Source organism: Protopterus annectens, chromosome 12.part0, assembly GCF_019279795.1.
Source record: "Protopterus annectens isolate FY-2018-M chromosome 12.part0, PAN1.0, whole genome shotgun sequence".
NCBI classification, from domain to species: domain Eukaryota; kingdom Metazoa; phylum Chordata; order Ceratodontiformes; family Protopteridae; genus Protopterus; species Protopterus annectens.
This window is the reverse complement of record NC_056746.1, coordinates 1,475,118,029-1,475,144,597: the sequence shown is the minus strand read 5'-3', so window position 1 is coordinate 1,475,144,597 and position 26,569 is coordinate 1,475,118,029.

Below are 26,569 nucleotides of genomic sequence, written 5' to 3'. Positions count from 1 at the left end.
AGATCACTCATGACCTATCGTTCAGATCTGCAGAGATCATGCCTCAGCAATCTATAAGAGAATTCGTAGAGGGGAAAGGGATTTAAGGCAATTGGCATAAGGCAGGTTTGTTATGCCTTGTATTATTTTTGTAAGGAACCACTGAGGTTGCTCAAGTTGCTGCATATGCCTGGTAAGGTACATACCAAAGGGAGCACTGTACTCTATGATTGGTCTGATAAGGACAAAGTACATTGGGATAATGACCTCTTTAGACCTAGATTCCATGCCCTTACTTATAAGTTGTGCAACATAAAAGGATTTTTTCACCACTGTGGCCACATGGTGAACGAAGGTAAGGCTACTGTCTATTTTTTTACCCAGATCCCTGACCACTGGGTCGAATCTTAGATGAGTATTATCAACATGGCAATTAGCTGAGATGGTTGACTTCCCAAAGGGTAACATTATGCATTTCTTAGCATTGAGTTTAAGACCATGGCTTTGGCACCATTTGTTAGTCAGAGATAGGCTTTCTTGAATTATTTTAGAGTCTGCATGGGAGTTGATGATTACCTCCAGCTTGCAATTGTCTGCAATCTTAGCCAGCTGTAAACCTTTAGCATTTGTTTCCATTTCAGATAAATAGATGGCAAAAAGGAGCAGGCCCAGTACTGAGTCCTGGGAGAATCTGCTAGTGACTTACCTCTTGGTGGAGGTAGCCTCACCTATTTTAACCTCCAGTTCCTATCAGTGAGCCAATTGGCTATCCAGTGGGTGATAAAAAGGTGTCTACTTAATTTATGATCTTGCTTAGAATGCCTGAGTGGGGCATTGTATCAAAAGCATTGATCACATTCAGGTAAGCTGTGTACACAGTCTTGTCCTCGTCCAGTGCTTTGGTGACACTCTCAAAAATGTCCACCAGATTTAAAATGCATGACTTCCTTTAACAAAGCCAGATTGTGATGGGTCCAGTGTTTATAGATTACCTATGTCATCATTTATCATGTCCATGATGATTCCTTCCATGTCCTTACATATGAGGCTGGTCAGACCTATGGGCCTGTAGTTACCCAGATCAGTGGTTGGACCTCCTTTGTGTAGCCATCTTCCATTCCTTGGACACAAAACCTTACTGTAGGCTCTAGTGGAAAAGGGATTCAAGTGGACCAGAGAGGTCATGCGTCATATTATTTAGTAAGTATCCTGGGATGTTATCCTGGCCCACTGATGCAGTGCTTTTGGCCTTGAAAAGTGCATTGATGACCTGTTCTCCAGTAATGGTTAGGGGGATTGTGGCATGTGGTATTTCCTTTAAACTATCACGGGCAGTGAGGGGGGGGGGTGAAATTTTGAGCCGAATCTGTCAGCCAAATGTTTGGCAAATGCCTCAGTTTCAGTGTGGGTGATGTCATTTACAATAAGTACTGTACACTGTTGCATATTTCCCTTGAGGTTACTGACATAGCTGTATAAAACTTTGTGGTTGTTCTTTGCCTGGGAAGCTTTTTTTCAGACTTAGCCTTAAAATATTAACTAATCCACTTAGCTGCCTGTTCAGATTGGTTTTGGGGCTTTTAGAATGTATGGCTTTATTCCTCCCATTTTTGGCTAGAATTTTTTTTCTTCTGTTGTATAACTGATTGATACTGTGATTCCAACCAGGTGGCCTGTCTTTTGAGTTTTTCTTATTTTTAATATAAGTAGGCACATCTTGGTCTATAGAGCTATCAATATGGATGTACAGAGATTTTGTAAATAGCTCAGCATATGCTATGTTTTTTTGCTGGGTTTGGGTGTGCTTGGAATTTAACCAAGGTGTCACTTAGTAAAGATAGTTTAGCCTTAGAACAGTTCCTAAAGGATTTTGGTTTCACTGGATCCCTGGATTTAATTTTTATTTTAAGTAAAATTACAAGTAAAACTGCCTTACAGTCAGATCTGATGAGCGAAGACATTACATTGGGTGAGGAGCATCGGCCCCACATGTTTGTGAGTACAAGGTCAAGAATGTTTGTACCAGCTGTTCCAGGATGTTGATCTTCATAAAGTTTAGGAATAGCTGGGCTTGTGCATTAGAAATGGTACAGGAATTTGCATCTATATCATATCATCGAAGACACAAAATGTCAAATACTCAAAAGAGTGAAAATTCTGAAACTCGAACTCCATATTATAGGGTGGCTGTGCCCCCACACCCCCAGTAAATATATATTCCAACTCTGAGATCACACTACAGCGAGGAAAGGGTAAATATCCCAATCTTCACTGTACTGCGATCTCAAAAACGGAACTTCAAGTTTTCGGCACTTTCGCTATTTTCATATTCGACATTTTGAATTAGCGATAACGTGATATAGATCCCAGGATTTCCAATCTATAGACGGGTCATTGAGATCCCCTATTAATATCATATTGGGTTGAATGGTGAGGGACTCTAGTACATTGTGACAGGTAGTATGGGTTTACTGGGACATGGAGGGGAATGTATAGGTTGCAAGGATATGGTACAAGATCCTGGTTATGGTTAGTTGCACATGTATGGACACTTTAACTAGTCTGGATATGAGGCTGGTTTTAATATAGACAGAGACTACTCCATCTTAATTACTCTCCTATGCATTAGCTGGTCTAAAGTTGTGAAGGCATAACTTTGACAGAAGCAATGTTCCCTGACTTCTCAAGAGCCTTTGACCTAAGCAATCGCCAGCTCCTCTTTCTCACTCTTAAGAACATTGGCATCAGTACCATATCAATCACTTGGGTCCAAGACTTCATGTCGAACAGATTCTTTGAGGTTAAATGAGGCAGTTGCTTATCTCAACCCACACCCTTTTTATATGGGAGTACCTCTACAGTTATCTCCTTGTTCCTCTTTTCTTCTCTATTTTCATTCACTACCCCATGATCTTCCTAACCTAAATCTCATCCTCTACACTCGTGACATAGCAATCTTCAGGTCCAGCAACAACCACTCTACAATCAAAACATAACTGCAAAAAGAGTTTAATTCCTTCAATTCCTGGCTCATTGACCACAAACTAATACCTGCCCTACAAAACATAGGCTATTTTACACAACCAAAAACTTAAAATAACACCAACATTTACTCAATGGCACTACCCTTTGTGGCACATCAGTAGAAACAATCAACTCCTTCAAATACCTTGGATTTTAGCTAGACCATTTGCTAACATTCAACATCCATATTGAGAAATCAAGGTAAAAACTTAACTCACTTGTGGTCTGGGTCAGAAAAAAATCACCCTAGCTATCCAAACCAGTCATAACAACTCTAGGCAAAGATGCCCTTTTCGCCAATTCTAATATGGCCTACACATAATAACCATGGCCTCAAAGAAAAACTCCAACTAATTACCAACCATTGAAAAAAATCTGTTATCTTATCACTAACTCAGCCTCACATGAGCAACACTGTTTCACTCACAAAAAAGGCAAATATCTCTCAGTAGACCTGCTGATATGCCCTTTCATTTTCAATTTTCTTCAGCCTAACTCATTCCTACCACTATCTGTCAATCTTTATTATTATATACACAAACTCAGGTACTTCAAAAACAACCCTCCCCCAGTCAAACCCTCACAATTTGGGTACACTGCACCAGTCAGTCTTTCTTCATCATTGTCCTAAACTATAGGAATTACTCTCTTCACTCTTAAAAGAACTACAGTCCCTCTTCCTTGCCTGAAGAACTGAACTTACAGAATTCCTCCACACTAAATCCAACTGCTCTTGCAAAACAAAAGGCCATATCACATGAGGGACTCTCAATATTTAGCCTTAATCTCTCTTAAAACTAACCCCTCTTAACTCCTCCACCAACACACTATCTTGTCCTGACTCTCACTATCCCAAAGCATTTCCAACATGATAAAAAATCTGAAATATAACAATGTAAAACTGTAAAATGTGCATTTCATTCAGACTTGTTGCTACATCTGTTATTTGCACCATACAGTTTATGTATTTTTATTTTCTGCAGTGTGTTTGATATGTATAGATTACTGCTTCTAGTTTACTTTTTCTTCTTTATGAATTATTTCCCCTGGATAACAGATGTAAATGGCCAGTTGTGATCAGTGTACTACCCAGTAAACAATGTAAAATGAAATAAATAAATAAGCAAAACATCTCCATTTGCAATGATTCAATATGCTGGTGATGCTACAATCATTTGGTCAGCCTGATCTTTAGTAAAACTATAGACTATTACTCAGGAATCCTACTCAGCAACAGAATACTTGATAGAAACTGCTCACCTTAAATTTAATGCTAAATCTAAGAAACAATGGGCCAGATTCATGAAGGCTTACACGGAGTCTAAGAGTAGAGTAAGACTCCAAACAGCCAATATGTCTGCCGAGCGATCCAGGAACAGCCGGCAGGGGCGTGAATTAGAGCTCCTAAAACTACCCTTGCACGGGCAATGTTATGTTATGCAAATTACCTCATTTGCTGCTGAAAGCTATGCAAATGAGGTAAATTTGCGATCCAAGAAACACTAACCTGTCTGAGTAAGAGTAGTGTTATTTGCAGAAATGTACTCCGTTGGTAATGGATTACAGTTCTGCAAATAGCAAAACGGAGCTATGACAGCTCCAAATAAAGGATGCATCCAGTTGAGGAAGCATGACAATGGCCAACTATAAGGCCACTGGCATTTTTATCTGTTGCAGAATAAAATAAAATTATTTTTTTTCCCCCGATCTCCGATGTTTAAGCATAGTGCAGCACCGCGCAAACGTGCGGCGCTCTAAAAACCAGAAAAAAAAAATAAAAGCCAAAAATAGGCATTCTCTTAAAAATATTCATCTGCCATGCAGGTGAATGGCAGGCTGAAGACAACATGGCTACTGAGTAGTGGTTGCTAAGGGGGGAAGCTCCGTCTGAGAGATGTAACCAAGCATTAGTAGGCAATCCTATGCAAATGAGGATAAGGATAGTGAATCCCAGTTTTCCCTGCCATGTTAACCATGTCCCTAGAGTGTAAGAGTAGGATTAGGGGGGTAACTGAGTAGAAAATAGGTGACATCATGAGGCATATGTATCAAAGAGTGTAAGCTTATTGGAGCAGAATGGCATGTGTTTGCTGTAAGTTACTCAGGACTGGAAGAGGCTTGTCTACAGTTGTCTTAACTGAAGCCCAGAAACCGAAGGTGTACTCCGTGGATATCACTAAAGTTTCTTGCAAAGATGCTTACACTGTGTGCACACGTGTGCGTGCCTGTAAACCCGTTTAAGCCTGTGTGCATGTGGGTGCACCCGTGTAAGCCTGTGTAAGGCTGTCTAAGCCTGTGTGCGCATGTGCACCTGCCTAAGCCTGTGTAAGCCTGTGTGCATGCGTGTGCACTCGTGTGCGTGTGTTTGCGCTTGTTTGCGTGCTGCTGCCCCCTGTGGAAACAGAAAGGGAAAAGGAAAGAAAAGAAGTAGTAAGAAGTTAACCAAAGAGAACTAGCAGGCCTGTCAGGTGAAATCAATCATAATCAGCCAATTACACAGGCAGTACACTAGCCCAGCCCAACACTTAAAACTCTGCAAACAACATTCCCCCATGTTTTTCTCAGAAACACTACAACACTGCAGTCTACAAAGAGAAGTGAAAACTTAAAACGCTTAACTGAGACAAAAAAATGTTAGGGGCTGTCATTGCTATTATAAGATAACATGTGCAAGATGCTGAGGGTGGTGCCTTTGCGAATGCTGCTGAGCAACCCACAGTGAGGAGACGGAGAAGAGTGTACAGACCCAGGGTAACCTACCAGGGGCAAAAGAAGCTGGAGATAGTGGAGTGCTATAGAGTGGACAGAGACCTCCTGCAGCAAATTGTTGAGCTGTGCAGGCCACACCTCACACACAGAACCAACAGAGGGGAACCCATCCCAGTGGAAACCAAAGTATGTGTTGGCCTAAGAATACTAACAACAGGTACCTTCCAGAGACCAACTGGTGATATGATGGGGATTTCACAGGCATCAGCATCCAGGGTACTGCACCAGTTCCTGAATGCCATGCCAGCACATGTCGGTGATCATTTATATTTCCCCAATTCCCGTGAGGTATTGGCCAGCAATATGCATCTCTTCCAGCAAATAGTGGAATACCCTGAGGTAGTGGGTGCAACTGACTGCACGCACATACAAATCAAAGCATCAGCAGGTGAGCGGGGTAGGTCCTAAATCAACCGCAAGGGCTTCCACTCCATCAACTGCCATGTCATGTGCGATGCCCAGGGCATAATACTGAATGTGTGTGCTGGCTGCCCTGGAAGCTGCCACGATTCCCATATCTGACATCTGATGCAGCTGTACCAGACATTTGCCAATGGGGACATCCCTGAAGGTCACCTAGTGAGGTATGCTGGATACACACTGGAGCCGTGGCTGATGACACCCATTAGAAATGCACACACACCTAAATAAGAACTCCATAATGAGGCAAACGCACAAACACGATATGTAATCGAGCGTGTGTTTGGGATGCTCAAGTCATGGTTCCGGTGCCTGGACACATCTGGTGGAGCCTTGCAGTACTCACCAACTACATGTACCCAAATTGTCATGGTATGTGCCATGCTACACAATATGATCCTGCAAAAACAGTTGCAGCAGGAACAGCATGATGCAGGCCCAAACAGCCCCCCACCATTGCCAAGGCCTGCACAGGCACAGCATGACTCGGAGGAGGAACAACCTGAGCCTGCCCCAGTAGGCAGAAGGAGGTGTGCCCAGTATGCCTTGGCCTTGGCAAAGAGGCAACGCATAGCACATACACTGGCTCAGTAGGAACCCTGAAAATTATACCTCTCTCTGACTCACACATAAAATAAAAGGAATGCCTAACTTGACACTACCTGTTTCCAAACATGTATAGGGAGTGTAGTATGTTCATCTGACATAAGCAGCCCTGCAGTACCACCTGAGGCATGATTGCCATATCTTAAGCAATATAAAGCAGTGCTAAGCAGCTTTTACCAATATTTAGTATATGTAAACAAAATTGCCTGTGCTAACTAGAGCAACGTCAGGCAACGTTGAGCAATGTTGGGCAAGGTAGGACAAAGTTGAGCAAAGTCAGGTAAACATGCTCATATTAGCTTTACTGTCCCTTAAGCAGTCTGGTCTGCCCAGCATGAAAATAAAAAGCAGTGATAGGGCTCAAACCCAGGATACTATGCACTATAGTCACAGTACTGAACCACTAAACCATGATAGCATTTAAGTGGCACAGAGACAGCAGGACAATTGTACACTAATACAAACACAAAGAAATGCTATAACATGGCCCTAAAGAGGCATATGGGTAGCCTCCCCCACAGGCCTATGCAGACAGAGAACATCAGGCCAGGCGGTGTGATGTGGGTTGTGTAGGCTATGAAATCACAATCTAATATGCCTGACATTGGATGCTAAGATGTGTAGTACAGTAGTATGCCTCAAGCCAGTACGATAGGCAACAGTACAGACTGAAATGGTGCACCGTACATAGCAGTGCAGGCATAGCAAATGTGTATAAATGTCAGGTGAATCCCTCATCCTATGTACACCCACAGTAACAATCAGGTGTGCCCCCAGGTAGAAATGTACAAAGAATAGCTGTCCCCCCTGTATGTAAAAATGTTGATAAGTCTATGCAAAGTGTCTCATGGAAGCCCTGCAGGCACAGTATTATCCCTGTTGATCTATGACACAAAGGTGAGCCCTGCTGTAAAAATACAACTTGATTTTCCATACACATATAGTATAAATGTCTATACCGGGCGTGCTCACACACTCCAACAAATGTAGTGGATTTCGTTCAGCATCACACTGAAAGGCCATACTGGGCATGCTCGCACACAAGTAAACAAGGCAAATGTCAGGCAACAACATACTGAAAGGTCATACTGGGCATGCTCACACACTTAAATAAACGAAGCAAATGTCAAGCAACAACATACTGAAAGGTCATACTGGGCATGCTGACACACTTATGCTAAATACGGAGGTGATAATAAGGGATCTATGGACAAATGTGGATAGTCATCTCTACTTCCAGAAACACATTCACAAAGTTGTCAGAAGATCATGCTATATGTTCACACAAACTGCCAAGGTCTGTGCATGTAGGTCAAAGGAGGTTCCCACTAATCATCAGTCATCAGACCCATCAGAGAGTACCACAACACACTTGTGATGAATCTGACTAGGCACATTCAGCAGCCAGAAAGACCACTGAAGTACCCTAACAAGAGGATTACTGGCCTCAAACAGTTGCCCCATGCAACAAGACTGAATGTAACCCAACCTGTACTCTGTTGCATACTGTCTACTCAGGAGATCTCTGCCCAACAGACAGGTCCATGTCATGGCTACACTCAGATCTGTTCTGAGTTACAGCTCAATGGCACTAAATATACAGACCCAACTGATATTGCCAACATCCTGGCAGATAGGATCATTGTTAACTTTACCCCCCTCTCACCCATGAAAGAGCACATCTTTATAATGGAAGACTGCAAAGTTGCTGTCATCACAGCTGCACAGGTAAAAAACACTCTCCAAAGCCAGTATCACAGCAGCCATGGGACCAGATGAATTCCCAGGCTGGGTTCTACACAAACCAAAGAACGAACAGGCACCACACTGACGTACCATGTGCAGTCATAGCCTCACCTCAAGCTTTGTGCCTGCTGAATGATGCACAGTGATGGTTATCCCACTACACAAAGGTGGGAACACCATGGACCCCAGGAACTACCGCCCCATTAGCCTGATGAGCCCACTCTTCAAGGCCATGGAATTTATCATCATACAACTTATAAAAAATTGCATTAGTAATTCGCAAACCCTGGACCACAACCATGTTGGGTTTGTAAAATGCAGATCATGTCTCCTAAACCTGATAGATGACATTGAAGCAGTCACTAGAACCATAGACAAGGGTAAGGTATTTCGCACAGCCTATGTAGATCCTGCCATGGCTTACAACACCACCCCACACTCTGGAAATATAGATAAACCCACTAAACTAGGTATACATTGCTATGTCACAAGATGGGTTGCCAACAGGCTTACTGACAGAACACACACTGTGAAAGTAGCAGACTCCAAGTATGACTTTGGACCAGTGATGAGTGCAGTACCAAGGGTCCAGTCCTGCGTCTTGTCCTGTTTAGTATCTACTTCCCTGAAGTAAACTTTAACATGGAAGGTCTGTGGCTACTGAAGTTTCCAGAGGACCACAAACTAGGAGCCATAACTGTAAACACTAAAGATGTGGACATCCTACAAACGTGCCTCACTGAGACAGATGGCTGTTGTCAAAGCCATGGGCTCTAGCTCAATGCCAAAAGGTGCATTGTCATCCTCTTTATTAAAAACTCTGTAGCCAAGAACTACAACATAGGCAGTAGTATACTTAACACTGAAAGTGTGACAAGAGACCTTGGGTCACAGGTGGATGGTGGACACAACTGGGATAATCACATCCCCACAGTAGTCAGGAAACCCTCCTATGTGGCACATCTCATCACAAAATGTGTCTCAGAATAGAAGAGGACACTGTTCCCCCTCTACTCATCACTCACTAGAACTATAATAGAGTACAATGCCACTTTTGCTATGTACCTCACAAGACAACTACAACAACTGGAAAGCCTGCAGCAATACCTCACAAAAAGCATTAGCTTCCTGAAATACATGCCATACACAGACCATCTCAAAATGCTCCATCTGCACTCCCTTGCATATCACCTACTCAGAGGTGTTCACTGCCTAACATACAAAACTATGTCAAACACAGAGCTGTTGGACATGCTCCACGTAAAACACTCACAATCCCTCTGACCTTCAGACCCAAAACCACGAGTGAAATACAAAAGGAAGGGGTGTACCCATTTACCTTATGAATACCCACACCTTCAGGTTAGTGGCAGAGCATGAGGCCTTGGAGATCATGCAAGTGCAACTAACATTGGGCAAAGATGCTCATCAGATTGTAGCCTGCTACAGATCACCTACCTTGTCTCAGGAACCTCACTCAGTATTCCTGAGAACAGTGGAAAATATAAAGGTCCTATCAAACACCATTATATAAGGAGATTATAACTACCCAAACATTGAGTGGGAGAATTACTCATGTACAACGTCCTTTGCCCAATGTTTCCTAGAGTTTAAAAACTCTAACACCCTGGAACAGCTGGTCACTATGCCCACTAGAGGTGACAACATACTGGACATGATCATCACCAACATGGGGTACCAGTGTTCCACAATAGAGATAAACCCTTCGCTGGTAATATCAGATCATAAAGTAATCACACTGGACATCCACATCCCGCCCCCCCACCCAGTCAATGAAATCACTGTGAAGACATTTTCAAAAGCAAACTGCACACTTCCCAAGACCAAAGTGGAAAGTTCCAAAGCCCTCTTGCTATAGAATAATGATATACAATCTACTGAATAATTTACAAGTGCATCCTATGAGCATCTACAGGGATGCATGGATCGAGACATCACAAGTAAAACCAAGATGCACTCCTCCAAAAATAAGAAAACAACCTGGTGGTTGTTGCCCATAAATAAGCTAGACAACAGAAGGAGGAAACTAACACATGATAGAGCCAACTTCACTAAAGGAAAGGCATCACTGATCATTATTAGGAAGAAACAATGATCACTCATAAAATAATCCAAGGACGGTTTCCAAAGACAAATTGCCAAGGAATGTAAGAATAACAACCACAAAGCCTTCGGTAGCTATACCAGACATGAAGGTGTCAACTTCCAAATATGCTGTCAGCTACTGACAAATGGCAAGAAATACACTGAACCAACTTTCACTGCCCACATCCTGGGGGACAAGTTCAGTGTAAACTTCTCCCCATCACCTCCAAAAGGGCCTGTGTCCATCACAGAAGGATGCAGAGCCCCAGACTTCATGGACATGCAGGTAAAGACAGCCCTCTCCAAGGCTAAGAACACAACATCAATGGGACTGGATGGTGTCCCAGGCTGTGTCTTACACTAGGCCCAAAAGGAACTACACCCTCACCTACATTCACTGTCCAGACTCAATCGTACAACAGGCTATGTACCCAAAGAATGGCATACACTAACAGTCATCCAGCTCCACAAAGGGGGTGCCACAAAAGAACCTGGAAACCATATATGTCTACTCAGCCTGGTCTACAAAACTATTGAGCAAATTGTCATGGAGTCCATAAACAGAGACATTGGGGACCTCTAGATACTGGACTCTACACAACCTCACCTTGTTAAAGGCAGATCCTGCCTCCTAAACATAGTTGACTTATTTCAAACAATTACCAAGGACATAGATGGAGGTGAAAGTAGTCCACACAGCCCACCTGGACCTCACTAAGGACTTTCTACACCATTCCCCACTCTGTCATCGTGGACAAGCTTACCAGCTTGAACATTAACAGCTATGTCACAGGATGGGTGGCCAAGTGGCTCACAGATCAAACACACATGTTCAGAGCTGCTGGTGCCATGTCTGACTCTAAGCCAGTCACAAATGGCATCCCACAGGTCTTGGTCCTGGGACCCCACCTGTTCAGTAGACACTGCTCAGAGGTACAGGCAAGCACGGGAGGAGTATGGCTGAACAGGTTTGCAGATGACTGCTAACTGTGGTCCATAATCGACTCTACGGTTGCCACACACATCCTCCAGAAGGGGCTTACAGAGACAGATAACTGGTGTCAGAACAATGCCCTCAAGCAAGATGCCAAAGAATGCATAGTCATCCCCTTTGGCTAAAACAAAGTGCAAACAAATTACCACATAGGTGGTACTCCAGTATATATGGAGAAAGTCATTAAGGCCATGAGGACACAGGTAGATAGTAGACTCTCCTTTCATGATCACATGGCCAAAGTGTTTAGACATTCCTTCTATGTAGCCCACCTAATGTCACCTAATGTAACCCACTTTGTCTAGTCTGATGATGGCACCATCCTACAAATATACCTGTGGTAAAAAGAGCTCACAGTGATGTGTATAGTGTGTCATGTTAATGCATACTCCTCTAGTATCATAAACCAGTTAGGTAGGTGTTTGAATCCTGCACTTGACAAGTGTGTGTGTGTCTGTTTGTGTGTGATCTCCTTGGAGAGGAACAACCCTTTTGGAGAGTAGTAAAACACCTTAAAAGTTGTATACTAATCTTGGTCAAGTCTGATGATGTCACCATCCTACAAATATACCTGTGGAAAAGGGAACTCACAGTAATGTGTGTAGCATGTTGTGTTAATGCATACTCCTCTAGTATCACGACGTAGTTAGGTAGGGGCTTGAATCCTGCACTTGGTGAGTGTGTGTGTGTGTGCTTTATGTGTGTGACACTGTTGGTCAATGTGTTATGGGTTTTGCTTTTACTACTGTATGACAACAGTATGTGCACTGCACATGTGAGGTAGCTGTGTGGCAAATACATATACGTACATGTGACCTCAATTGTTGCATGTGTGGGAACCCTGCTTTCTCCAAGAACACATCTGTTATCTTTGCCAGAGTGTGCTGCTGCTTTCCAGACCTTAGGTCACATCTGTATGCGTGTGACAAGGCCAACCACTGCAGTGATCCCTGGCCTACATCATCTGTGTCACGCACACTCATTACGGTTTCTATTGAATTGTGTGAGTGAGGGTTTATGGCGGAGGTATATGTCAGACCTGTTCAAACGCAGCAAAATCTGTCAATGATGGCTATTCATTATAGGTGTACAACAACCTTTGTGGATATGCATGCAGACCCCCTTATTGCTTATGTGATCCACCAAGGGATTGCAAAATAACTTTGGAAATGTGACTATCAAAGGAGAGATGACATAACACTTGGTTGCATGTACACATCGGTACCTGTTCTTCATGTTGGTGGCTACTTCCTATGTGGTACTGTGGGGATACTATGTTCCGTAAAGGTGGATGACTATGCTTTGGTTGGCTTATAGCTGTACAGCATGGGTTTGACAACAGGTATCTGTCTGTATGATACCCTTGTGGAAGATGTGTGTGTCATCTGGAGAATGTATTATAGGCCACAGTATGCATTACCAGATGTGGACGGACATATCCTTACTGTGATTGCTTGTACCTAAGAGAGCTATATGCCAAACAAGAGTGGTCTCAGTAATGGGTGCAGGTGAATACCACTGGTTACTGGCATAGTATAGTACCTGAAGGATCCAAATGTTACTGTGTGTCCTACATCTGTGTGTCAGTTGTCAAGACATCATCTAACGATTGGTTATGGTCAGGCTGTTGAAGTTATGTATACTACCAGAATGCAAAACAATGACAGATAGTAACGGTATCACCCACAGCACAGTGTCAAATCATGTCATACACACATGTGTAGTCAAGTTCCGAAATGTGTGTAGTACAATGCATATTGGCCACCAATAGAAGCTATGGAGTGTTACTGTGTAATACAGGGCATGTCACTCTGCCTATGTGTCCACTATGCATGTACATGCAGACAGCGCACCTCCATCATGTTCACAAATGTACACCTGCAAATCTGTGCTACACACATCCCACACGTACTGTCCACTCTCGAACACATGCTGCCAATACTACACACATCAGCCAAGTGGAACGTGGGCGGACAATACACTACTGGAACTAACCCTGGTGTAAACAATACTACATTGACAGTCATAGCTTTAATGCATCATGCCTGCTCAGCTACACCTTCAAGCATATCATTACACTTGACTGCTGACAACATGCTAACATTGCTATACTGCTATAAAGTCACCCTGTGCATCAGCACCATGGTAGCCTGTTCCTGCATCAATGTTACAGATGACAGGAGGTGGCACAGGTTTCATCATATGCACAGGGTGTGTTGTTGGTTTGCCAGAGGCCTACAGTGAGCCATATAATCAACATGTACGTATGTGTGTGTGTGTGTGTGTGTGTGTGTGTGTGTGTGTGTGTGTGTGTGTGTGTGTGTGAGGGCCAAGAGTACTGCTATGGGCCAATGTTGATGTAATGTGTGCGGGTATGTGTTAGCCCTAGGTGTCTGGTTTATGTGTGTGTGTGTCTGCATGCACACAGTTCCACCATGTGGCTGCCATATACGGGTATTTGTGGGACAGCCACAGACTGTACCTGCCAGGCTTTACATATCACCGTCTCTGGCCACAGATATGGTACCTGTGCCTGGCAGGGGTGCTACTGACACTATCAGGTACTAAGCCAAACTGGGTAATATCCCCAGAGGTAGATGGATGTACACTGTACCCGGGTATCTGCTGGGACTGTCCAGAGCAACATGCACGTAGTCTTCTAGGATGTTCTATGGACAGACCACCTCCAACATTGCTGGGGCTGGTACTGGCACTACGGGAGCAGCTGTGACTTGAGGGACGTCCGTGGTGACTGCCAGCTGCTGATGTTGCTAGCATACGTCCACGTCGACGACTCAACCATCCCGCACTGTCCTGATGCATGGACATGACATTGTGGAGGACATCTAATGTCTCATCCCAGTGTCTATCAGTGACCTTAGTGTAATTACGGATGGTACCTGCTAGATCATGGATACTGCTAATTACGTCAGTGTTATGTGCCCTCTGTGCCATTAGTGCCTGTCTGGTGTACCATTCCATACGTGCCTGTGCCTCCATGACAGCCTGGAACATGTGTGAGGTTGTAAGACCTGTGGCACATCTGCCAGTGGCATAATGAGCAACAGTGCTCCGATGAGAACCCCTGGACATCTGCCTATGTGGTACCCTTTTAGACATCTGGGTATGGCTGCTGTGTCGGGATGCATGTGCCATTGATACCACACTGTCCTGGCCAATGCTGACTGTACGCTGTCTCTCAGCTAAGGGCATTGGTGATGGATGTATTGGCAGTATGACTGTGTGCATGGATGGGGTGGACACTTGTGTACTGTCGATTGGTGGCCCAACGACAGACCCTGGCAAACATGCCTGTGCCTCAACACACCTATCATCATTATCACTATTTTGCTCGGTGACATCAGTTTCCCTGCTGCAGTGAACCAGCCCAAACTCAGCACCTGTGAGAGGAAGACAGGGAACACACTTTATGACCTGTACATGATGCTGGCACACATGCACACATGAGCACATGCACACATGCACACATGAACACATGCACACATGCACACATGAACACATGCACACATGCACACATGCACACATGAACACATGCACACATGCACACATTCACACATGCACACATGAACACATGCACACATGCACACGCGAACACATACACATATGCACACATGCACACATCAACACATGCACACATGCACACATGCACACAAATACACTCCTCACTAAAACAGACACACACACACACACACACACACACACACACACACACACACACACACACACCACCAGCAATCCAGAACATACTCAAGAGCGGGTAATGGTGGGGTACAGTATCACAAGACAAACAGTTATATCACACATGTCAGCATGCAGGATGTGTGTTGTTCAACAGCATGCAGTGTGAGTGTAGACAGCCCTTGTTAATAACAGTATACATGGCTTTGATGCATGTGTGTTGTTGTTCAGTGATTGGCCTCACCCTGGAATGCAATGTGTACATGTACACAACATTGCTGTGCAAGTATTAAAAGCTCTGCAATGTCCTGTGCACCATCACTCACAGGAATACATACCATGGCTGGATGTGTATCTGTGTGTCATATAGATATCCATTCCTGATTAGAGTGTCTGTGTCTTTAGTAGATAATTGTGGACACAGGTTTAGCACATCCATGCTATGTATACACACAGGATGAGTGGTGCATGTATACCTGATGGAATACCATTGCTCAACATAGCCATTGTACAGTGGTTATGGTGAGTGTAGGACATATTGTGGACATGCCCGTGCCAGCCATGACATGGTATGCTACAACACAACTGCAACATTAAACATCACACATGCACAATATGTGTCATGTGACCTATACACTCAATAGCATTACAAGACATATGTGTGTCACTTTGTACAAATGGTGATTGCTATGCATATTGTGTATAGGTGCATATGTTTGCACACACACAACATTGAGGTGCATAACAATTAATGCTATGTGTAGTACTGTGGTCACTGTAACTGGATAGGATGTAGTACCATGAGCCATCATCATGCAGCATCATGTGATCACTCAAGGCTACTAATGTGTGCCAGACTGGCACATAGCATGCTGTACCTGAACTGCAGTATCATGGCTACATTCACCATTTCACAGCCAGTTGTTACATGGGTTTGTAAGGTGCCCAATAGGGGGCATTGCCTAACATGAATGTGTTATGTGTTGAAGAGTTTCGCACAGCCACATGAGAGGTCTCTACCCCTCAGGTATATTATGTGTGCTGTGTGGCTGACATTTGGGATACTGGAGTGTGACCTTACAGCGGGTGTCTGAATACGCCATGTGTAGCATGTTAATGTGTACTGCGTATGACGCAGTTGTGTATGTTGTGTGCATGTGTATCGACTCTGCCTATCCAATGTTCACCTTTGTGGTAGTTAATGGGTACAGAGTTTTTGCAAGAAGGGATGCCAATGCAGTGTCAACATTGAGCTCGAGTCCATGGCTTTGTCACCAGGCATCTGTTGCAGTAAATATGACCCTGTCTCTCTCTCTCTCTCTCTCTCTAGATATATATATATATATATATATATATATATATATATATATACACACACACATACATATAAACATCCATTGGTGTACATATAGATATACATATAGGCACATATACAGTCCACTTTTCACGGTGGGAATATCAATTATGTGAAGGTTGTGAGGTATACAGTTATGTCATAATATTGCACAGCGTTGTGCAGAATGCATTGGAGGTGTTTTCAGCCCATGTAGCTTTAGGAGGCCTCACTGGCTGCAACACTGCAAACCTGATGAATCATACCCACAGCGTTTAACCACTACATGTCATATACCAGCACTGTATGCTGTCTTGTTTGCCACACACTACAACCTACATAGAAATATGCACATAACAACCTTCAACAACATATATATGTCCACCTTTCACAAACAGTTGCAGTATGTCCCTTACTCTATGCACATGTACAGATGCTAATATATCTGACACAGACAGATCTCTCCGTATGTGTGTGCCATACACACACAAGGACCACACTGTTGTAAGTCCATGTACCTCATGGCTGACCTGTTGGGCCTTGCTGCAACATGACCAGTTGTCACATGTGAGCACACAGTAATTTTAGAGGATGTATGTATAGCTGCAAATGCTAGATTAGCATACTAGCCTGGCACAGCTGTTGCCATTGCTAAGCTACACGTTAATATGACTATCATGCATTTGTTACTCTGTCACATCCATGTTTATATAACGGTATGCGCTACTCCCCCAAACAGACATTGTACACACTTCTGTACAGAACACAGATAACATGGATCAGATGTTTGACATTTAATGCTGAGCTACATATGTCACAGTCATATCCCACTGCACACAGCTACACACTGATTTCTCCATGGCAGTAGTTATGCAGGGCATCTGTGCATAAATACGTACTGCTGCCACATATGGATGATTCAAACTATGTAGAGTACTCTTCAAAAACATATACTACATGCCAGTAAATACATATCTGTTACATACCTTTCCTTTGTATGTGTTTGTATTAGTCAGTTCCGTGTGTTTTGTATTTTTTTTTATATCTTATTTTTTCAATATATTTTTTATTTTTCAATATATATATATTTTTATCTTTTTTTCAGTATATTTTCTTTTATATCTTTTGTTTTTTTTTTCTGTTGCCGTTGTCTGTGTGTGTGTGTGTGTGTCTCTCTGTCTTTCTCCGTACCTGCAATGAAATGATTGCATGTGTGGACAGCAAGTACAGCCTGCTTTTATAGGTATCTGCAAATGTGCATGTGATGGCCTCTGCACCAGTTGTTGGCCACCATTTGGCAATTGCATGCAGCCTGCTGTGTGGTACTTGCAGTGCTCACTGTCATAGCAACCCAATGATATAAATTGCTAAGTCAGGTAGGCGTAGCCCTTTCAGCTTTCCAAAGTGGGAACTATGCTTGTTTACTGTGGACACCATTGTGTAAGTCAGAAGGTTGGTATACTTCTTGTATCTGATGCTAGGGGTGTAGCCAGTGATTTGAATGTTGTACTCAGACCTGAATGTTGCCACTTCCAGTACACAGTTGTCAGTGTAGAATTGTACTCACCCCTACAAATGCTAACACAAGATACATGGGAGTATGTAGTTTCTTTTCTACTTATACAATTAGCTGCCATACATACATAGTTATTGAGATGTTTTCATTTGGCACATAAACTGTTTGTGAACTGCTATACTGTGGATATTAATGTACTCACTTCTGCACAGTTTGTGTTTTTTTTTTTTTTGTTGACATTAGCACGGGATGCTCATGAAAACTGGACAGTTCCAGTACTGAGTATGCCTACCTACATCCTTGCTGGACCTTGAACACACAGGTATTTTGTACATTTGGGTGGGGCTTGACCTGCTAGGATACTGTGTGGGGGTTGTAAAGTGCTGCTGTAACATTATTTACTGCTAAAATGGCTGGTTCTGTTATCACAGTCATGTAATACAATTCCACAACTACTGGTAAAGTTCCACAGAACAGGTTTTGTGTTATGGCATTCCTATCTTTCCTTTACATTCACTCATTCTGATGCATGATATATATATATTTCAGCAACAACCTGCAGTATATCTACTGTGGCTTAGTGGTACTTCATGCAGTCTAGTGTGTACAAGGTCTGGGGTTCGAGACTGACAGTTGTATTTTATTTTGCTACTGAGCAGAACAAGGGCCCTCACATGCAGGGTGACAAAGGCACTTTTAAGCAGTTGTAAGCAGGTTTGCGTGGGTTTGCGTGACACTTAGTAATACTTAGCTAAGTGTACACTCATGCAAACCCACTAACTACTGCTTAAATGTGATTACTCCTGCTAACCCCCGCACTCATTTCTTTGAAAGAAAAGAAAATGGGGAGATAGGACAGTGGTGAAAAAGGGGCACAAAGAGGGAAAGACAGTAGGGAAAACAGCTAGGGATGTGCAGGACAGGTGTAGGGAAGGTCCATAGCTGCCCATTTTTTTAACAGCAACAGCTGTGCATATACTTGTAATTTGGAGGGAAATTTGAAACCTTCCACCCTTGAGAGAGGGGTGAGGACAACGAAGTATGTTGTACTGCCAATTAAATTTCAGTTTATGTGTCCAGCGGACATGTGTGCGAAATGGGCAGCTATGTATGGGATGTAATTTTTTTGTGGAAGCAGATTGCCCATTTTTTTTTTCAGGTGAGGGTGTGGGGTATGGGACGTAGGTATATTTTGGGAGGTAAGTTGGGGAGGTAAACAGACAAGACAAACAAGACGCATACAGGGGCGGAATATAACACATGGGGTGGGTGAACACCATTGACAGGGAAGGATGTTTGGAATTCGCAAGCCCATGAGCCCACAGAGGGCAACAGTGGAACTGAGATCCCCACCTATGGGAAGTCACCACTGCACCTTCACAGCCCAGCGGGTGGCTGTGCTGGGGGCTGTGTAGGAGGGGCAGGCTCACCCGTGAGTCCCACCACTCTTGCCTCGAGCTGGCATAGAGGATCAGCAACTGAACATTCGATCTCCCTACACACCACAGCCTGGACCATTTGGAGGGTGATAGGTGGCCCTCCTCTGGCCACGCTTGCATGGGGGTTGAGCCCCATAATCTGCAGTGCTTCCACCTGAAGGTGGCACAGGGCCCACGGAGAAGGAGATCCCGGGTTGGGCACCGGACCTGCTGGTGCCAGGTGCCATCGCCAGCTGAGGTGGGACAGGTGGGTCCACTGGGACTGGCCTTCCCATATGTTCTATGTTTAGGAGGATTTAAGGACAATATGGGTTAGTAATAGCCAACAGCATTCACAATTAGTTGTAACAGCATGCAGTAGTATTCCCATTAACCCAAAACACCAGAGTTCCAACAGTTGAACCGCAAGCATAACACATGCATATATAGAACAACAGTGAACATTCCAACAGCATACAGGATTGGTTGGTGGCAACAGGCCACCAAGATTGTGCTATGTGAACAGGGCACATGCATCAAAGTAAATGCAGATATTTATAAACCAATAAGACATATGTCCCAACAAATGTTATGAGATTAGACATACCCATTGAGGTGTGGAATTGCATTGTTTATGCACATACAGTAGGGTGTAAAAATATACCTCCATTAACAACTTATATATACTTATAGTTTACACTACATTCCTATTGACTGCAGTTATATATCCCCTACATGTATTATTACACTAGGCAATGTCCGTTAAATTGTGAAATGGGTTTTGCTAGTTCTTTATATACCTGACCTGTATCTGACATACAAACTGTCCAGGATGCAGATGTTACTGCTAAGTATTTATATATTTCATTTATATTTATATATCTACATATCTGGATGTGTTCAGGTGACATTATCAGGTATATTCTAACAGCCCCCTACATTTCTAGAAGCACACTGACATTTCTAGGGAACACAATAACAAGCTACTCATGTGCCAGATTAACCTGTACATGCCGACCATGAACCGACAGTTGAGGACTGTATATATATGCTTAACAGCTACTGGCACTCCCTTCATCCACTTTATATGGGTCTACCCATGTGTGGGTTGACTGCGCTTAATACAACAGTACTATTTCTATAATGCAAGGGTACAACAACATATCGAAGAAAGTGACATGGACACACTCCATTAATTATACCTTTATTAATTACATTAAACACTTTTCTAGTGGCTCTTCTCATTTATTTGATGTATCAGTGCATGCAGAGGACTTTTATTCAAGATGTATTATACCTTTATTAATGGGTTACAACACCTTTTCATGCTGTCTCACTTATTTTATATAACAGTACATGCAGAGAAGTTATTCAAGACTTATTATACCTTTATTACTGGGTTACAACACTTTTTTCAAGCTCTCTCATTTCTTTTATATAACAAAACATGCAGAATAATTACTAACCTGCCTGGTGGCGCAGCCTTAGCAGCCGATCTGCATAGACTTGCTGATTCGCAGCACAGACATCTGCAGCTGTGAAGTAAATGAAGGGATATTGAGACATACCTATCCATAATATAGACTACAATAGCAATTCTTACATACTTCATTCCATGGCTACATACTCAGTAGTGGGGCATTTTCCATTTCACGGGCCTCCTGTATCCATTGGTTCAGTCAGTCCTCCTTGCGTCTCTTCAGGTCTGAGTAGTGCTAGTTTTGTAGGTGTCTGACCTGCTCACCAGTCCAAGGGATGCCTGTGGCACTGGTGAGATCATGTGCTAGTCGGTTCCAGGCTTTCGCTTTGTCGCTTTGTACTCAGGGCCTTGAAACTGGCCCTGCAGGAGTCTTGAATCATGATGATGGACGAGGAGCCAAACCATTACTTTTGACTCCTCAATGCCCCACTGTTGTGCTCGAAAACGAGAGCCCTCTGCAACAGCAGCCATGCTGACTGCAGATGGGAGCTACAACCAGTTATGGCAATTATTCCCACCTATGGAGCTTAAATATGCCTCATTTCCAGCACTTATTTGTGATTGGCCGGTTTTGAAAAATCTCAGCTAAAAGCAAACCTGCTTAGCAATGGGTAAACTTCCATTGATATATATGAGTGTGCTGGAAGTGCATCCATATGAAATGCTGTCATGGCTTAGTGGTTTAGTACTGTGATTATGGTGCACAGTATCCCAGGTTCGAAGCCTGTCATTGCTTTTTATTTTACTACTGTCCAGACTGGCTAGGAGGTGTGGCTGTGTTTAGCCGACTTTGCTCAACTTTGCCCAATGTTGCTCTACATTGCCCGACGTTGCCCGACGTTGTGCTAGTTAGCGCGGTGTGTAGCTCCACGCAAACATGTTTTGTTTGCACTAGTTTGCGAAATGCGCAGCTCCGCGCAAAGCCATTGTGCTAGTTAAAGCAGTGCTAAGCTATGAGCAATTATACTTAACTGTGCTTAATACTAGTAAACTTTGTTTAGCAGTGCTTCACATTGCTTAAGATACGTTACTTATGCATTTATCAGTATGCATGACCATTTCCCCTACTTATATATATATATATATATATATATATATATATATGTATATGTATATATATATATATATATATATATATATATATATATATATATATATATATATATATATATAAAAAATTGTTCACTACTACATAGGCCATTTCAATGCATTTTACTAAAATTTAAAAGGTAAATGTCAGGAATTATTTTTATGCACTAATTTCCTACAGAAAATGGGAAGGGGAGTTGTGGGACTTGAAGCGGGAATGCATCCTCTTTGTGCAAAGGCTCTACCACTACGCTATTGCTATTTGGCTTAATTTGCCTAAGTAGTTTATTATCTTCTTCGATGTCTAAACTGCTAACTGTAGCTAAGCAATGGACAAACCCGCGCACACATGCACAAATACGGGCAGCTATATCGGGAATAATAAAACAAAAAAAAAGTTTTACATTTTATTATATTTGTACAGGGGTTTAGAATGTGGGGGAGTGTAGTGTTGGAGATATACACATTTGAGCGGACTCGCTCATGTCTGGTGACATTTGCAGTTTAGGCACTTGCTGGGGCATGGATATTTGGACTGCTTGCCAGTCTGACACACCCCCTGCACTCGTGCACCCTCCGTGTTAGCCTTAGAGTTGAGTCAGCGTGCCCTCATGAATATGCATGATGCGCTGACGTCATACTCTTAGGCTGCAGTTTCCATGTAAGACTTATTTAGTTTTATACGGAGGATTACTGAATCCTGGCCAATAATAATAAATAAATCGATGCCCTCCTTCATAGGATCATAGGATCATAGGAGGTTACTAGGCTAATGGCCCTGGAGCCCTAACAAGCCTATCCAAGATTTTATCCCCAAAAAGAAACCTCAGTCAGCACCTGTCACCCCTATCAATGAGGGACACAGGTGGAACCCCACTACAAATTTGTGGTTTCTCATCCACTCATCGAGGTTGCACCCGAAGAGCGTCAGTGAGGTGCTATGTTTGACATGTATGGGAAGTCTATTCCAGAAAAGGGACAGCCTCTGGGAGACAAACCTGTCACTCTAGGAGATTTTGTTGATGTTGCATATTAGATGCAGGCCTTCTAAGTGGATAATGCGTGAGGAGTTAGACTTACGAATATGGAGCATTTCTAGTTGAGCAGGATCCAAGATTGCCTTGTAGGCGAGACACAGATGACCCTTGAGCAATCTGTATGATACTGAATAGAGTGAAAGTGACTTAAGTCTGTCTGCATAAGACAAGTGTTGGAGGCCATGGATTCTCTTTGTCAGGTATTTCAGTGGCCTTTCCAGTTGGTGCAGATGTTTGGAGATGTACATACCAAACGGGGCTTTATACTCAATTATTGCTCTAATGAGGGAGGTGTATAGAGAGGTAATACCCTCCCTTTTTTCTGGATGCAATCCCTTTACTTATGAGATGAACCAAGTAAAAGGCTTTTCTGACCACTGCCACTACATGATGGTCAAATTTGAGGTTGTTATCAACCTGTGTACCTAGATCTCTCACCACAGGTGGTGTGCTTAGGGGGTTGACATTGATGTAGTAATCAGTAGGGGCTGTGTTTCTACTGAATGGTATGATGATACATTTTTTATGTTTAGCTTGAGGCCAGCACTTTGGCAGCAGTCATTAGTTGCTGTAAGACTCTCTTGCAGTATGTTAACATCATTTGGGGAGTCAATGACAGCATCCAACTTACAGTCGTCCGCAAACTTGGTCAGCCATAGGCCTTTTGTTTTTGTTTTTGTCTGGACCTCTGAGAAGTAGATGCCAAACAATAGAGATCACAGGACAGATCCCTGGGGGAACTCCACTTGTGACAGGTCTTCTCTAAATCAACTCCCAAATAATTTTAGTATTTCATCTGCTCAAAACATTAAACTTGACCTGGTTTATAACACCAAGCTAATTGGTACAACATTTGATTAATAGATCAAGCTTGATATTCATATACATAACCCCATTAAAAAAATCACCTGTAAAAAGCCAAGCCATTTTACTGGAGTAGGTCATAAATCAACTGCTTATGCTTATGTCTGTCTCACACCCCTGTATGCTGTCCTTATGCACACTAACTTACACAGTAGTCTCATACAATACAATTTCCAATTTCATTGCTGATTTACCTAATAGATCACATCACTGCCTTACAGTTTCAGAAATAACTACATAGAATCCCTAAAACATGTTAAATTCCTTCAGCTAAGACGTGTTCACTCCATACCTTCAACACCCAAATGAGTACCTTTCTCTAAACACTCTACTACAGTGGTATAAGCCCATAAGACCACTCAGCTCTAAATATAAATTCCTGTCTCAACAATCTAAATCCCATTAAAATCAGGGAATACTCCTCCCTGCAATTACATCTCTGAGATATGGAGTAGCACACCCAGCCCACTTAGGGAACCAGATAATGATCATAGCTTGAAAAGAAACATCTGTGCTTATTTCTTGAGTACTAAATTATGTCATTGGCTATTCCTGACTGGCTCATTAACTACAATTTTATCTTTCTTTTTACATATACCTGTCTTCTAGTTCTTCTACTTCTTCTTCTTCTTCTATCACTTGTGCCTCTAATTGTTTCTCCTGTCTTAGCTACATGTCAAGTTCACTACCTACATAAATCCCTTCACATTCACAAATGCATTAAATAAATAAATAAATCATTTTAAAAGCTGTTTTAACTTCTGACACTACTCATTGCAAGCTGGCACTGTTGCTAACATTAGACCCTTTCATAATAGCTCTTAGGGGAGCATAATGAACTTTCATTAAGCACACCTAAGTGCTGTTATGATTTATCTTTTCCAAGTATCCAAGTGTAATCATGGTGCTCCGTTAACAACAATATTATTATAATGACCTTTGATTTGAATGCTATGGTGGCTGACAAAGTTAGCTGAAATCAGCATCAGATATTTTTTCTAGACTGTGTATTACATAATAATAATAATAATAATAATAATTATTATTATTATTATTATTATTATTATTATTATTATTATTATGTAACACTGGTGTTTTGTTGCTGCTGTTGTAATATTGCTTTACTTAATGTAATAATATTTTTATTTTTATATTTTTTGATTCTTGCTCAGTTTAATTTATTTATGGTGAATAGTTGCACATTTCAGTTATTTAAGTTTCAGTTACCATGTTTCATTGTTTGAGTGATGGTTTGTAAATGTACAGAGCTTAAAATACAAGTACAATGATAAACTTGAATTTGAAAGTAAGACAATGTATAGAAAAAGCACAAAAGTAGTAAACTTTTTGAATGGCATTAGAACAGGATGGTAATCAATAGCGGAAGGACTCGGGGTATGTAGGAGGGACCAGAGTGCAAAAACACAGCCCACTTCTATCCTATTTGGAAGGCTGCAATTTACTAAAGTCTGGTAACGCTGTTAGCAGTCAGACATTTGACAGTTATATAGTTAGTAGAGATGCTATAATGAGTCAGTCTGTTGCTGATATTGACTGCTGAATGATCACAGGTAAAATGGGAATTGACCTACTGTTCTATAGCCCCAACCACCCCATTCCAATTAGCTCCACCCATTCTGTTGCTTCTTGCAGCCCCCTTGCTTTGAAATCATCAATCATCACTGATGAGAAAGTTACTTGGTAATACTCAATGCGCTGATAAAGATCAAAGATGTGAGATCTTTTAACATTGTTTAATCTGGCAAGTATTTTACTAACAGCCTTGTCTGTATCTTTGCAGATGACAGGGTAGGATCTAAAGTAGGTCAAGATATCTTCATTCTGAAACAATAGGCTTTGCATTGTTATTATTGCCATTTAGTTGTAGTGGGGAAGGATGTGTAGTTTTTCTCTAGAAATGCCCGTCACCAGGTTTCTTAGGTTTAATTAAAATGTTATTTCTGTGGTTCCAGATGCATAAAGTTGTGAAACTCACTTTTGGGCAAACAACAAAGGTTTTCCTAGATTCAACAAGTATAAAGTCATTTGTATACAAAAGTCTGTTTATGGAAGTAATGTCATTTGTTAAGTCATTACTAAAGAGAAGAGGTGAGAAGAGAATTGGATCTCAAACCAAGTCCCAAGGTACTGAAGTGTTAAGGATTCCAAACACTAAGAGGGACTTCAGTTTGCAGAGCTTGTAGTGCAGCGGTGAGTGATTCACTATTATGAGTGCTCTTATCATATCAAAAGATAGGCCCCTGTAATATGACCCTCATTCATATTATTAAATATTCTGTAACTTTCGTGGATTTTGTTTCCAGTAATTTCACGCTTTGCTCCCCAGCTGTCATGAGATTTTCAAGATCAGTTATCAACCAAGGGCAAATGTGTTCCAAGTCTAAATATGACTGTGAAAGGTATGTCTTGTATTGAGATGACTTAAATGATGAAGTATTCTGATCTGTGTAACAATATATGGGTGCCCA